Source organism: Eptesicus fuscus, chromosome 3 (assembly GCF_027574615.1).
Source record: "Eptesicus fuscus isolate TK198812 chromosome 3, DD_ASM_mEF_20220401, whole genome shotgun sequence".
NCBI classification, from domain to species: Eukaryota; Metazoa; Chordata; class Mammalia; order Chiroptera; family Vespertilionidae; genus Eptesicus; species Eptesicus fuscus.
Genome location: NC_072475.1, coordinates 22,176,515 through 22,192,285, shown reverse-complemented (window position 1 = coordinate 22,192,285; position 15,771 = coordinate 22,176,515).

Sequence of the window (15,771 nt, the reverse complement as noted above, 5' to 3'; positions counted from 1 at the left end):
CTTATTTTCTTTTAGCTCTAAGTTTCTGACATCATCCTATTTATGTAATTATTTCGTTATTAAATCTTTTCCTGATCAAAAATATATTTCATGAGGCTGACTCTATACCTCTATATTGTTCTCTGCTATTTCTCCGGAGCATGGTCTGGGGCCTGGCACAGAAGGGATCCTCACTTATGGGCTGGGTAACCCAGTGCTAACTAAAATTATTGACTGAGGGGAAAAAAAAGAAATGTTCCAATAAAGTGATTTGGTGTATGTTGACAGTATGCTAAAACAACTAGTAAAATTCAATTCAATGGAGAAAAATGTCATTTTCACTAGTTATTGGTTAATTCCATCACAGAAGCAACTCATCGTTGAGAAAATAACAGTGGGTGACATAGACTTCTATAGCTATTGACAACTTTTGGTTAAATCAGCCATAAGTGCCTCTAAGGCTCATGATGTTTGGAATGCTTCTCGGTCAAATTTTGCAAATGAAAAGATCTATAGAATGCAGATCACCTACTTTTCCTGGAAATATTTGTTTCTGAGGATATTCCTCTTGTCCAGTTTGAAAGGTTTGAGATGATGATTTTATTGTTTTCATACATCTGATGCATTTATTCTAGTGAGTGTCATCTCATGGTAGAATGTGTTCATGGTACAAATATTCCTTATGCACGTCCTGTGCACCAGACCCTCATCTTGGCATCGGTGAGACCCAGACAGATAATATCTCTGCTCCGGGCATGGTTAGCTAACAATATCCCCTCTAGGAACTTAGGGGCTGCCACCTCCATGGAGTTTCAAGGAAGCCAGAAAGTCATGGCATGTTGGCCTGGTGGTTCCAAGAAAAGCCCCATGTCCTGATGAAGACCCAGTATGAGAATATCTGTGAGAAAGAAAGGCAGATGAGGTCAAAGTTCTTATTTTTAAAAATATATATTCTTACTAGAGGCCCGGTGCATGAAATTCTTTCACTGGGAAGGGGGGTCAGAGAGTCCCTCAGCCCAGCCTGCGCCCTCTCGCAGTCTGGGAGCCCTCAGGAGATGTCTGACTGGTGGCTTAGGCACACTCTCCCTGGAGAGCGGGCCTAAGTCATCAGTTGGACATCCTTAGCGCTGCTGGGGGGGCAGGAGAGACTCCTGCCACAGCTGCTCTGCTTGCCAGCTGTGAGCCCAGCTTCTGGCTGAGCAGCACTCCCCCTGTGGGAGTGCACTGACCACCAGGGGGCAGTGCCTGCGTTGAGCGTCTGCCCCCTGGTGGCCTGGTGGTCAGGGCGTGTCATAGTGACTGGTTGTTCCGCTGTTCGGTCAGTTTGCATATTAGCTTTTTATTATATAGGATTAATTTCAGAGAGGACGGGAGAGGGAGATAGAAACATCAATAAGAGAGAATCATTGATCAGCTACCTCCTGCATGCCCCCTACTGGGGATCAAACCCACAACCTAGGCATGTGCCCTGACTGGGAATTGAACCATGACCTTCTGGTTTGTAGGTCAACACTCAACCACTGAGCTACACCAGATGGGCTGGTCAAAGGCCACGAGAACAGTCATGCTCTCAATAAGAACCTCCCGAGAAGAGAGAAAAAGTTTGGACAAGTTCAGAGTATTTTCAAACTCACTGGGCCCCATGACCAAAACCATATTTGGGCTTGTCATTGTTGGCATCTAGTCACTGCTAAGGCAATGCCTAGTTGAGAGATAAATGAGCTTATAGAATTTGGGATTCAATGGCACATAACTGGAACTAAATTGTATTTTGTCAAATTTCATAATGGCTCAGGAACAATTGAATAAATTTTCCTCCAAATTAACAGCAGTAGAAAAGATTAAGCAAAATAAGAACCTCCTGGGCAAAAGACTGCCTCCTGGGATTTGCTCAAACCAAACTTTTTCCAGTTCTTCCATCCTTAGTTGACAAAGACATAAACTTGAGAGTGTTGGCAGGTGTTTAAGCCTTTAAGATTATTACGAAATCCGAGTTCCAAGTTTTAGAAATGTTTAAAGAAGGTGCTTTTTTTTTTCTTGACATTTCTCATTTCTTCTAAGTATTGAAATATACCACCCATATAATAATTATGGGTCATAGAATTTCAGAGCTGGAAGGAACCCCGGAGACAATTTAGTCTGGTCCATGCATTTCTACAGAGGTGAAAACCGAGACACAAGGACACAAATGGGCTTGCTTAAGGCTATGCACAAGCCTTACTGTGCAGAGCCGGGACCCGAGATTCTTTCATCTTATGGAAATGCCTGTTATTGGACAGGTCCAGCTTCACTTTCTTATTTATGAAGCTCTATAAAGTTCCTGGAATTTGGTTCTGCTAAAAATATGAGATTTTGATGGTCAGTCAACTTAAGAGTTAATCTTACGATCACGATCTTGCTTTTTCCTCCGAGATGAGGCTGTTCAGAGGTAATGGGTGCTGAGGATGCTTGTTAAAAATGGTGTGTAAAGAAGATTTAAGGAGTTGGAACCGGACAGAATCAGTGTGTGGCATGAACACATCATTGTCGGGAACCCATTTCTTCCCTCTGATGTTTCTGCCAATGCCAACTCTACTTATTATTGAGTTTTGAACCCTCCTTTCCCCCCTTCCCCCATGCCCCAAACCCCATTGCCTCATGGGAGGCGGTTCCCAGCCCAAAGCAGAGATGGCCAAATGAGTCAAGTATCTTTGTGAACTTCTGCTTTTATGAGAAGGGTGTGTCCTTTCAGGACACCTTGGTTTCTGGTCCCACTGCATGTTCCTAACAGCTAGGAGCTACGTCACATTAAACCATATGAATGGAAAGTCGGGAGAGTGCTTTCCATTGCAGTGGGGCTGCCCAAGCCTCTGGGATGGGGCGGGGTGTTAGTCATCAGCTTTCTTTGACAGCCAAAAGCCAAACCACACAAATAGAAAGAAGGACCCTGTCAGTCTTTAATGCCAATGGACATGTTCTTTCTTTTTTGTCTTTATTTTAAATATAGGAAGGTACCCCACCCCTTCTATGGAAACTGGATCCAGACTGGGAGAGGTATGGATATACATGAGAATTTAAAAGGTACCAAGTGAGAAGGAATTTTGGCAGGAAAGAATCAGGAAGTGTTGTCTGAGTGGTGATGGTCTGACTCAGCCGTTTGAAAATACTTAGGAGTTACCTTAGTTGCAACCAAAGTTTTGTGCCTTTTTGAAAAAAAAAAATGTTTTTTTAATTGTCTTAACTATTTGGGATAAATGGTCATTTTTGCTTCACCCACCCACAATACACACACACACACACACACACACACACACACGCACACATACACACAGATCTTGAGCACACTCACACACCTCATAGTGATATTTCCTGAGGCTGTGAACACCTCAGTTTTTGCAGGCTAAGAAGAAATTTAGCTAGTTGGTAGTTGGAAGACAGATCTGTAGGGAATAAGTAGCATTGCTAATCAGTAGGCCATATCCCCTTCCAGCCTGTTCCCAGTTGCTTTTGGACCTAAGCCTCAGAAAAAAAAAATTGAATTTCCCTTGGAGAGTGGTAAATTATATTTTATTAATTAGTGTCCACTTAAATTTGGTTCAATACCCAGGGATATTAGACTTGCTCTTAAATCACAAAAAATATAATAATACTAAAATAATATATTAATAGGTATGATGTTTACAATAAAAAATTGCGCCCTGCCAGTGTGGCACAGTGGTTGAGCATTGACCTATGAACCAGGAGGTCACAGTTCAATTCCCAGTCAGGGCATATGCCAAGGTTGCTGGCTTGACCCCGATGGGAGGTGTGCAGGAGATAGCTGATCAATGATTCTCTCTCATCATTGATTTCTATTTCTCTCTCCCTCTCCCTTCCTCTCTGAAATCAATAAAAAGTATTTTTTAAAAATTGCTTACATTTATTGGCTTATATAAGTGCCTTACATATACCTTCCAGAATTCTTTATTAGTTGAATTTTTTATGAGAACATGGTGATTTACCATTTTTATAATATTCTGATGATGACAAAACATTCACATTTAAAAGTACTTATTAAGAACTAATAATGGATCCTACCAACAATACTGAGTTCATGTTACTTCCTAGTAAGTAAAGTACCACAAATAAAGTTTCTATTTTTCATAAACTTTATCTGTCTGACATTTTTCTGCTTTGTGTTCCAAAGAGAGGGGGCAAAGCCATTTGGTGTCAGAATTTAGCTGGATGATCCATATTCCACTTGTGGAATTGGTCAAGATCAGAGAACTTCTTCCTTTCCTGTGGCTTAGAAACTAAGCTGTTGATATAGTTATTCTCTCTCGCATTTTGATCATGAATTTTGCACAGACCCACATCAAGGAAAAAAGCGGCCCTTTCTATGTCAGATTTGCAGAATGACTTCAGATGTTTTGACTAGATAGCTGCAGAAAAGAATGAAAACAGCACAAGTCATGATATCCATTGCTGTCTTCCAAAATCCTCTGGGCTCTGTTATTGTTAGTTATCTATTGGAATACTAAGTTGTGGTTCTTACCCAGAGTAGTTTGGTTTTATTATTCCTCTTCAGATCTTACTAATGTTTAGTTGACTTATTTTATATTTCAGGAGATGTCTCTCATCAGTATCTTCAATCTAAAGCAGGAAGAAAAACTTGGTGTGAAAGATCTTTTCTAAAAAAAATGGAAATTGTTTTATGTAAAGATTCAACATAGAAATACATGTAGATAACCACATGCAAAGAATTTTGAGTTGGTTTCTTGCAAACACATCCTCACTGTCTATAGAGAGCATAGACACTTGCTCTATGGGATGGCCATGGCACCTACACATCCTTTTGATGAGGATGCTATCTGAAAGCTGAGCTATTGTCAGTTCTCTCCACTCAGGTACTGTGGACAGAGCACCTGTTGGATTGTTGGGAGAAGTTTATAGGGTGGGATAGGGGATACCTTTGCTTCTCGCTGATGTCCCTCATTTCTTCTTGACTACACAGAAGTCCTGTCTCTGAGGAAGCCAACACTGGGTGCTCACAAGCATCCCAGGAGTCAATTATCTCTAATTTTTCCAGAGTCTATTCTCTAGAATTCATTTTAGTTGTGTCTAGAGATATATTTGAAGGTCAATATTACTCAAAGTGTTCAGATTGGGTGATGATGATTGGGGAAGTCATGAGTAGGGTAGAATGTGTCTGTATCAGCCAACATCACTGACTTGGAGAGCCACAAAGAACCCGTCTCCAGATTTTGTACTTTTACTTGAAATTCCAAATTTACTTGCCCAGCCTGTACAGTGGTGGGATCCTCAGATGGCTCATTTACACCTCACCTCACCCCACCTAACAAGTACCAGCACCAAAGACTTGCCATGATGGCCTCAGCCTTTCCTTAATGCTACCTTGCTTCTTTGTGCACACTCAGAAAATAGGCAGTACCCAAAAGACTGCCTCTTTCCTCATCTCATGGACTTTTTATTCGTGAAATGCTCATGTTGGCTTCTACCAGTACCAATTATGTGAACAGCATCAGAGTGTAATCGTATGTGGTTGTCCTATTTAGGTCTGAGGAAAAGGCCTCAACCTGTGAGTAGGGAGAAGCCCATTCCCTGAAGGAGGTGGTCAGCCTAGGTTTCAGTCCCTGGGAGGAGACCTAACCTGAGTGAGACTGGACACCAGAGCACTGGACAATACCTCTCCTGGGTTTCCTCTCTTAGGAACTAAGGTGTTTCGTAATGTGCTCTGGGGTGGTGGGTACAAAGACGGCATCCATCACAAGGAGCCAGACCCAGTGCTGGAATGGAATAGGTCTCAAATCCAGGAGAACGAGCCATATTTTACAAGTTGGATAGATGATCAGTCTCAACCTCTTTCCCTTAATTGTTTAAAACCCTTAGTGCTTTCTTAAATGTCCTGGCTTGGTCTTAGCTAGACATTAAGGGGAGGATTTGGGCTATACCTGGTCTGGAGTGTAAAAAGGGGCAGTGTTTCCTGGATCTGTGGTGGCAACAGGAATTAAGGAGAAATACCCAAGGTGGAAGGCAGGGGCGGGGGTGAATCTAAGAGTCAGGGCCATGATACTGCTCCGTAGATGGGGAGAATTCTCTCCTTGGAGCCCATGATAGAGGACCTGGGCAGTGTTTTCTTAAGGAAAGAGGGTAGCTTTCTAATAGCACTTTGGTACTTTGTTTCCAGAGTGTTTTTGTTGTTGTTGTTAATTATCTGGCTGGTTTATTTATTTGTTTCAAAAATAAGTTGAGCAACAATTGTCTCAAATAACAAAGGCCAGGTCACTTTGTTTGAAGCAAATAATCTTTGTTCAATCTCTAGAGATAAAGTGAACCCTTGGCTCTATATGACCATCATAAGCAGGTATTTTTCTTTCTTAAAGAAAAAACAAGGAAACAGGTATTATATTGAGCAGTTCATAGCTATCAATCAAATGTCAGCTTGAGATGATGAAGTTGCAGGTCACATGAAGACTTAACTGAGCTTTTTCTCAGCACCTATAAATACGACATCAACACACGATCACTCCTTTCCAACCCAGAAACTTGTGAAAAGTTACCAATGATAAAGAATGTATAAGCTGACCGAAATGACTTGCTAACATGCTTCTATCTGTGGTTTGAACTGAATTCATCACTTAAGTCAAGCTAAAATAATCCAGCTGCACAGCGCCACCTGTAGGAAAACTCTATGTGAGTGTTACTAAATGGCGGTTTCCTTTTTAGAAACCTGATCATTTATTTTCTTTAACTCCTGAATTGCATGACTATAGCGTGTTATAAACTCTCTGTGTGTGTGTGTGTGTGTGTGTGTGTGTGTGTGTGTGTGTGTGTGTGTAACTTAATGATAAAAATGCTTAAATTCTTTCTAGGCATAGCCCTGTGACTCATAGTTTTCAGGCTGAATTTGTTTCAAGTCTTCTTAATTGATTAAAAAAAACATATTATCAACACAGGTATTTACATTCACTGGCTTCTTTTTCTTTTTAAATTATTTTTTTCTATAGCCATTTTCTACAGTGTCAGTGAGACATTATATTTGACATTTTCATGACACTAGGAACTTTAAGGTGATAGGGCCATTTCTGCCTTGTCCACAGATGTAGTCCTGCCACCTAGCCCAAAAGCTTTGCACATAGTAAGTCCTCAGCAGATGTTTGTTGAATGAATGAGTACACACAGTCTCTTTATAAGCCCCTCTTTCAGGATATGCCTAAAATGATTTCAGTTCACATGCCCTTTCATTGTAGAGACTCCTCTGACACCTGAATATAGAACTACCATGTACTGGTTGACCCCTTTCACAGAAACCAGATTTCCCTTTCTCTAAATTACTTCTTATATTGATTTATTTGTAGCTTATTTATTTATTGGATGTCTCATCCATTTGACAGAAAGCTACGAGGATGGAGCCCAGGCTGGTTTGTTCCACACTCTAGCACAGTGCCTGGCACAGGGTGGTGTTTAATTACCAGTAGCTGATTGGTTGGATGAGTGCATGCTACTTACCCACACGCACATCTGCAATGACAGTTATATGCTGGCTCACTTCTACCCTTGAGCAATGAAGAACAATTAAGAATTGCACAGGGAAGGGCCATAAGCACCTCTTATCTCAGCGAATTTTTAGAGACAGAGTGGCTAAAAAGGGTAGGTTTTATTACATATTCAGGTTATGCTAGATGGCTATCAGGTTGGGGATAGAGGCCTCCTTACGGTATTTCAATATATCATAATACAGTTTTAGATAAGCCCTAGATGCAATTCTGGCTCTATTAACAAACTGTGTGATCTTGGGAAAATGATATAGCCTTTCTGAACCTCTTCCTAATATGTAAATTTAAGACACAAATAGGCCTCACTTCACATGGTTATTTAGAAGATTAAACAAGACAATGTATGTAAAGTACATAGTTTAGTGCCTGGCACAGAATAAAGAATAAGTACTCCATAAAAGTTATTATTAAATTAATAATAACATTTGAAGTCCATCAGTGGGCTAGCAGTGTTCCAGGACTCAATTAGGTTGTAATTAAATGTATTAAACAATGTCTTATGCTCAACTTCAGTGAAAGGAATTATTGCTTTGCTTTTAATGGCTCTAACATTCTACTTAGCTAAATAATGGAATCAGATAAATTCCCTACAGTAAAAGCTGGATTTAGTAAGATCTAGAAGGTTATGGCATAAGGCACACTATTACTGCAGTTTAAAACATCTCTGCACCCCAAGTAATACCACTACTTAATAGTATGTTAGACAGTCTCCTAAAATTTCTTTGATAACAAAGAGAATCAACCACATAAGATAGGAGTGCTTTTTTAAATCTATATTCGTAACCTCACCAAAGTGTGATATAAGCAATATGTCATGGTAAAAATAAGTTATGTAAATATCTTTTTAAAAATCTCTTGTCAAAAGTATATCACAAATGTATTTGACTTTTTCCTTACTGGAAAATAAATATAATCTTTGAATATAAATGTTTAGTCTCATTGACATGACACAATTATACATATATAAAATAATTATATATACATATATATGTATATTACAATTTAGATAATTTGCAGTGACAGGTAAGACCTAAATTACAGGAACCAGAAACCTAATTATTTCAAATTGAATAATCTTGCTAACCAGAGTCACTTATTTCAAAGGAACAAAGGCAATGGCTTTTTAACATTTCTTACTTATATTAATAGTTCTGTTATCATTTTTCTGTTAAATTATGTGAGAGTTCTACATGACAGAAGTTGTAAAAACTAGACATTTATTTCTTTATCAAGTACATTTACTCTGCCTAATTCCTTACTGTGTGTTTATATAGGGATCTGTGGAGACTCTTATTCTACAATAGTCAGCCTACAATTTTCTCATCACTCTTTAATTTGGACCAAAAAAAAAATACTATTCAGGAAAAAAAAAAAGCTCACATTTCAGACTTTATGGTAGATATGGGTGGTATATTGTAGAATAGTTTTCCTCTGTACTACACATGCCCTTGAGTTTTTGACAGGATAAAGACTTTAGCAAGTCACTAATCTCTTGTATTTGTCACCTCTTTCTTATTTAAGGGTTTGGCAGGATGTGTGTTTTAGAGGAGAGGGCTTGGGGACTGGAATTCTAGCTCACAGCTTCTGAGGCATATTGGAGAAACCACCTCATCGGGCTCTTCCTTTATATCTCTGGAACATCAAATAAGAAAGAGGTCTTCAGGGGTGACAGAAGGTAGTGATACCAATAATTGCCTTCATTGGTACCATATTTGCTGCTACCCACAACCTATCTTTTAGAAAAGGTCTATGAACTTAAGACATGGGCAAGAGTGGCAGTAAAATATTACATTTTTAGATTGAAAATATCCCCTTGATTGAACTTGTGTTTTCATTCTGTTTGAGGTACATAATATCAAGCAAAAACTACCATTAATGATTACATATTAATGTGCTTTCTAAAACACCTTAATGTTGGATACGTTTGTGGTTGCACATTTCTCTTACATCATCAATCTCTCCTCCCCTCCCCCTCCCCCCATCTCTCCCACTGGTATAGCCATGTAGAAAGCAAACCAAACAAAAAAGAATAACAACACTCTTCAGATACTTTTCCATTTCTCCTCTCCTCATCCCAACAAAACTAATGGAAATAGTTGTCTCCATTTCCTCATCACTCTTTTCCTAACCAGCCTGCTTCATCCTGGCTTTGATTCTTTAATTTGACCTTTATTGAGGTCACCAATAATTTGTATCTGCCCAAAGCTCTTGGTCAATTTCCCATTCTCATCTCATCCTCTTTGTCAGTAGCAGTTGACCTTGCTGGACACACTCTTCTTTTTAAGCACACCCTTCTTGAAACACTCTTCTCCGGCTTCTGTGACATCATTCTCCTGGTTTTCCCTGCCTCAGAGAAAGCCCTATCTCGGTGGTCGGCAAACTCATTAGTCAACAGAGCCAAATATCAATAGTACAACGATTGAAATTTCTTTTGAGAGCCGAAAACCGACTTCTGCACATGGGCCACAAAGTTTCAATCGCACTATAGGTGCGCGCCTGCACGTGGTATTTTGTGGAAGAGCCACACTCAAGGGGGCAAAGAGCTGCATGTGGCTCGTGAGCCACAGTTTGCCGACCACTGCCCTATCTAATCTCCATTCCTGGCAGCTCCTTTTCTTCCAGACATGTAGCCCAGAGCTCCAGTCACAGCCATCTCTTCCAGCTGCACTCTCTTCCAGTTCTAGGGTGTTCATACCTCCATCAACTGATGCTTCTCAAATGTGTGTCTCCAGTCCAGCTCTAAACTGTTTATTTAACTGCCTACTCAGCATCTCCACCTGGATGTCTAAGAGGTACAAAGAATGGGGATACATAAGGACCAAGTGACGTTCCCTTCCCCACACATAAGGAGGGGTTAGTTTACTTCTTTTTTGAAGCCATGAGGGGAGTGAATGCAAATGAATTCTTGAGATGTAGCCATTGTACTGTAGTCTCAAATTTGGGACAAACATCAGGGCTGAGAACACTTTAACTAGTTGTAAACATATATCTACACTGAAACACAACTCAATTACTCAGTGATCTCACATGCCCCCATCACTCCTTAAAGCCATGTCTTTTTTAAAAAAAATATTTATTGTTGAAAGTATTACATAGGTCTTCCTCCCCCACCACCCCCATTAACCTCTTCCACTCCCCCATTCTCCCCAACTCCCCCAGGCCCTCACCACCCCATTGTCTGTGTCCACGGTTTAACATGTATGCATACACATTCATTGGTTGGTCTCTTCCCACCTACCCTCCCCTGCCTTCCCTCTGAGGTTCAACAGTCTGTTCGTGGTTCTATGACTCTGGGTCTACTTTTAATCATCAGTTTATTTGGTTCATTAGATTCCACAGCCTTGTCTTAAACTGGCATTTACTCCTAGAACTCACAGTTCCCCCACTCTCACCTCCATCTCAACTGCAACCCCAGTTGATAAAACTTCATGTACTTCTCAGACTAATATTTGAAGGTTCTACTCTTCAAAACTCTATGTACCTAAAGTAACCATTAATCCCACTCTTCCAACGAGTCTAGCTTCAAAGCCACTCAGCATGATTTTCCCTCACTCATTCATGAGACAAAAATAGCAACTATTGATATCATCCTAAAGGACTCCTCTCAAATGGCCCATTTTTATATGTCAGGAATTTTAAACACATGTGAGAATCAAATGTTAGACTTATAGAGAAAGATCAAATTCTTTATTCCTTTTCTTATTTCCAGTGATTGTTTCTGTCATCACAATTATTTTAAAAGCATCTGGGATTCAGTATTTAAAGGAACACCCTCTGCCAGATTCAGACATAATATCCAAATGGTACCTATTCACAGATTTCTACATTCTCCTTTTTATCCCATGACCACCCAAAAAGAATACTCAGCCTGCAAAGTGATAGGGAGAGTCCCTTCTACCTTTCCTTCTGTTACAGCTTTGGTCATACAAAAACTCCTAGCCCACTTCCCACCCATCCATAACTCACTTTTCCTCAGTGGAACATAAATGCCTAATATGACTGGTAAGAGCCTAACATTCATTGAGCCGCCTTTCACTAGTGGGTGATGTCACTATGCTCTCAATGGTCACATGTCCTTCCTGCCCTTGGGGGTTATGAACTTCTTATTGGCAACATACTTAGGCAGGGCTAAGGCCATATTTTCCACCCTTTGTCCCCATTTTCTGAAGAGCTGCAGGCTCAGCCATTTTTTATTCAGAGAAAGAGGATATAGGATGCTCCAAGTTGGCCTCAGGCCCCAGCTATATTCTTGGATATGAGTTTACCAGAAACCCTGCTTTTAGGGGATTCTCAGTACTTGCCCAAATTAATAGAGCAGTACTTTCTGTTTCATGTGACTATCAGCCCTTGGGCATCTACACTACTAGTAAGAACTCCTGGGAGAAAAAAAAGTAAAGGGCCTCAGACTCCTAACATGATAACTGAAGCAATCTAAAATTTAAATGCAGTATTTCCGTTGTACCAGTTTTCTATTAGTGCCATAACAAATTACCACACACTTAATTAGTTCAAACCATGCCTGTTTGTTATCTCACAGTTCTGTAGGTCAGTGTGGTTCACCTGATTCTCTTCTTAGAATCTCACAAGGCTGAAGTCAAGACCTCAGCAGAGTTGCTTTCCTCCATGGAGGCTCTGGGGATGAGCTTCCAGGCTCATTCTATTTGTTGGAAGAATTCAGTTCCCTGTGATTGTAGGACTGAGATCCCTGTTCCCTTGCTGGCTGTGGTCTAGTGGTATTCTCAGTTTCTAGAGCATGCCCACATTCCTTGTCTCATGATGCTGCTCTTCCATCTGCAAAGCAACAGTGGCAAATAAAATCATTCTCTACTTCTAATCTCTCTAACATGCCATTTCCATCATATTTCCTCTGCTGCATCTCTCTACCTTCCTCTTCTTCTTTTAAGGGCTTAAGTGATTAAATTGGGCCCAACTGAATGATCTAGAATAATTGCCCTATTTTAAGTTCAGTTGATTAGCAACCATACTTTCATCTACAAAGTCCTTCACAGCAGTACCGAGAGTAGTGTTTGATTGAATAACCAAGTCACAAAAAGCTTTGGGGGAGGTGGGAATCTTTATAATTCTTCTTGCCACATAGTGGGTCCACTTTTTAATTCAAACTCTCATACCCTCAGTTCTGGCTAAATTTTGCCCGAATTGCCCAGGCATTGAATTTTACTCAAAAAAAACCCTCTGCCCAAGGGTCAGCCACTCTTTAGTTCTACCTGTGCATTATTGGGAAAATCCCTAAACCTCTCTGAGCTTCACTTTCTTCATGTACAATAGAATTTCCTACTCTGTGATATTATTCCAAGTATTAAGTGAAAATTTAAGTGAATACCTTTTGCAAACTTTAAAATGAAAATGTCTATTGTATTACCTTATGTCTTAAATATATTTTTAAAATAGAATGAAACATTTTTAAAGTGACAGAAGAAAGCTAAGAACAAAAGTTGAGCATTAATTCTAAACTACTATATACAGGGTGTCCCCCCAAAATGGATACACACTTTGAATAATTATAAAGGCAGTGTTTATTAAAAATACATTTTATTTTATTTTTAAAAATATTTTTTATTGATTTCAGAGAGGGAGGGGGAGAAAGAGATAGAAACATCAGTGATGAAGAGAATCATTGCTTGGCTGCTTCCTGCATGCCCCCACTGCGGGCAGAGCCCACAACCAGGCCATGTGCTCTGGCCTGGAATCGAACTGTGACCTCCTGGTTCATAGGTCAATGCTCAACCACTGAGCTACACCAGATGGGAAAAATACATTTTATTCAAAAAATGTAATAGAAGCTACAGACATTGTATGTATACATTTTTTGGAACTACCCTGTGATATGATGATTTCTAAATCTGGTTTGAACCGAAGCCAGAAAACATGGGCTAGAGTCTACTTGTTAGTTGGATGACTTAAGTCAGTTTCTCCAGCTCGCTTTCTTTTTCTCATCTGTGAAATTAATGTGTTTAACAAAAGGACCTCTAATGTCCAATTCAACTCTGAAATTCTATGCTTCTATTTTATGCTCTTTTTTCAAGATGCACTAAGAATCAGAGTTGCAAGAAATGATCTATTTATAGTCAGCTCTTTACAAGATGACTGTAAAATGCCTGAGACAAGCTCATAATACAGGGACTAGAAATCTCTTCAAGGACAACCTGAAATATGTCTGTAAATCCTGGCAGGTTTTCAGTCCTTTATCATTATTATCAAGCATTTATTCAGCATCCAATTCCAAAATATCAGGCTAATGAATAGTTTCTGTTAGAGAATTCATATTATTTGACTAGATGCTATATGTCTCAGAAATATACTAAATATATAGCACTAACAAAAAATTATCCTTGAATTCTGTTTCAAAAAGAAAAGTCAAGTATAAACATAAAATTTGATACAGTATTTGTGAACTTCTAGAGTTCTCCAATTTTTCAAAATTTGTACATCAAGTAGTAAATTGTTAATTTTACCTTTTCTCTCCCTAAGCATTCTGTTTTTATTTCGAACAAACCATCTAGATTAAGGTATATGTCCAGTTATTGTCTTGAGAGTCACTGATGGATTCTTGCAGTTTGCTGAGAGTTTTAGTCTGTTCTATATCCTGGATCTGAAACAAAAAAACTATTTTTATAAATTTAAGTTTTGAATTTAATAAGGAAACATTTTCCTCAAACTCCCTTTTGGTGGGTTTTCCAACAATGGAACTCTCCTTTCTATTGCAGCATGGGTGCAGAATTTTAGGAGAATGGGATTGTGAATTTCCAAATCCCTTTTCGTTTGATGGGCAGCTTGGAGAGCCCCACTCCCTGCAGGGGCCAGGCTAGAAGCAAGAAAAGGACAGGGTTGGCCGAGTGTGGGCACAAGTCCTTGTCACATTTGAGTTAGTGCTTCTTAAGCGGGGCAGGGGGAGGAGAGCGAGTTATTTTGACCATACTATGATGGTCAACCAGCCTTCACTTAAAGAAAATAATTTTCTTTGCCATAGTAATCTCCTAGGTTGTTGTAGCTGGCTAAAATTGAAATTTTACAAGATGAATGTGGCGTGCAGCCTGTTTAGCTCTAATCAGTTGCATGTGTGGGATGGTTTTAGCCCCAGGGCTCTGGAGCGGGGTTTGAGTGGAAATGTTAGATGGACTGACGTGCCGAGCAAGGCAGGAGTGTGGATGGGTTTCACACTCCGCTTGCAGGTTCTTATCCAGAAGCTGGCAGTTTTAACTTGAGGATGTTACACACAGCAGACAGAAGAAAAGAAGACTCAGTGCTTCTTAAGGGGGGAATGGGGTGATGAGTTGGGACTGTAAAAAAAGGAGAAAGCAAAAGTAGCAAAAAAAAAAAAATAATGGCAGACATTGAATTTGTTCTTGGAGTTGCAAGAAAAAGAGAAGGGGAGAAAGGAGATGACTAGGTTAAGACGGAACACTTGACTCATTTAGTATTCATTCAGCAAACTGAATACTTGCTTTGTGCTCGGTACTGAGCTAGTTGCTGGGGATATAACAATGAACACAGCAGATACCCTCCCTGCCCTTGGGGAGCTTAAAGTCTAGGGAAGGCCAGTCTCAAAAGTGCATTTGGGTCCTCCAAATCCTCCCAGAATGTATTCCTGTAGTAACGAGTGCTCCTCCCCTAAGCGTATGGTACTCCTTAGGCCTGCCTCACTCGGCTTCTCAACTGCAGGAGCTATGTGTTTGAGGAGCCACTTCAATTTTTACAGTTTTAAAGATTGTTGGCAAGCCACAGTTCACAGATAATTCTACTAGACAGACTTGTTTGTATTGGGTAAAGAACAATTACTGAGTGGCATATTACATCATCCTTAAATGGCATTGGAATACTTTTGTGGGATAGTCAAAGTATTTAGTCCTCTGATGTAAGAATGAGTGAGAGCAAAGCAGGACAAAATTGGGAAGGTTTGGCGATGTGCTTTCTGTCCATCTCTGGCACTCTCCAAACACTATCCTTCAAACACCTCTACTGAGTGCTATATGGTGCCTCCCTCCCGGGTCAGACACCATAATCACAAGTCCTGCTTCATTTGTCTCACAATATCATGCTTTCTCTTTTTGGTATCTCAGTTCCAAAGAGGATGCCTCAAACAAACGTACTCAACCTGAACAGTCACTAGCAGATAGTGAGCTAGGAGTAAGTTCTCCCTTTACCAGCCAACTATGGGTGCCTCTGGGACCCAAATGAGTTAGTGGTGGAGGATTTCAGACACTCAGCCAGGGCCAGGGGAAGGAGAGGGGTGTAGGGC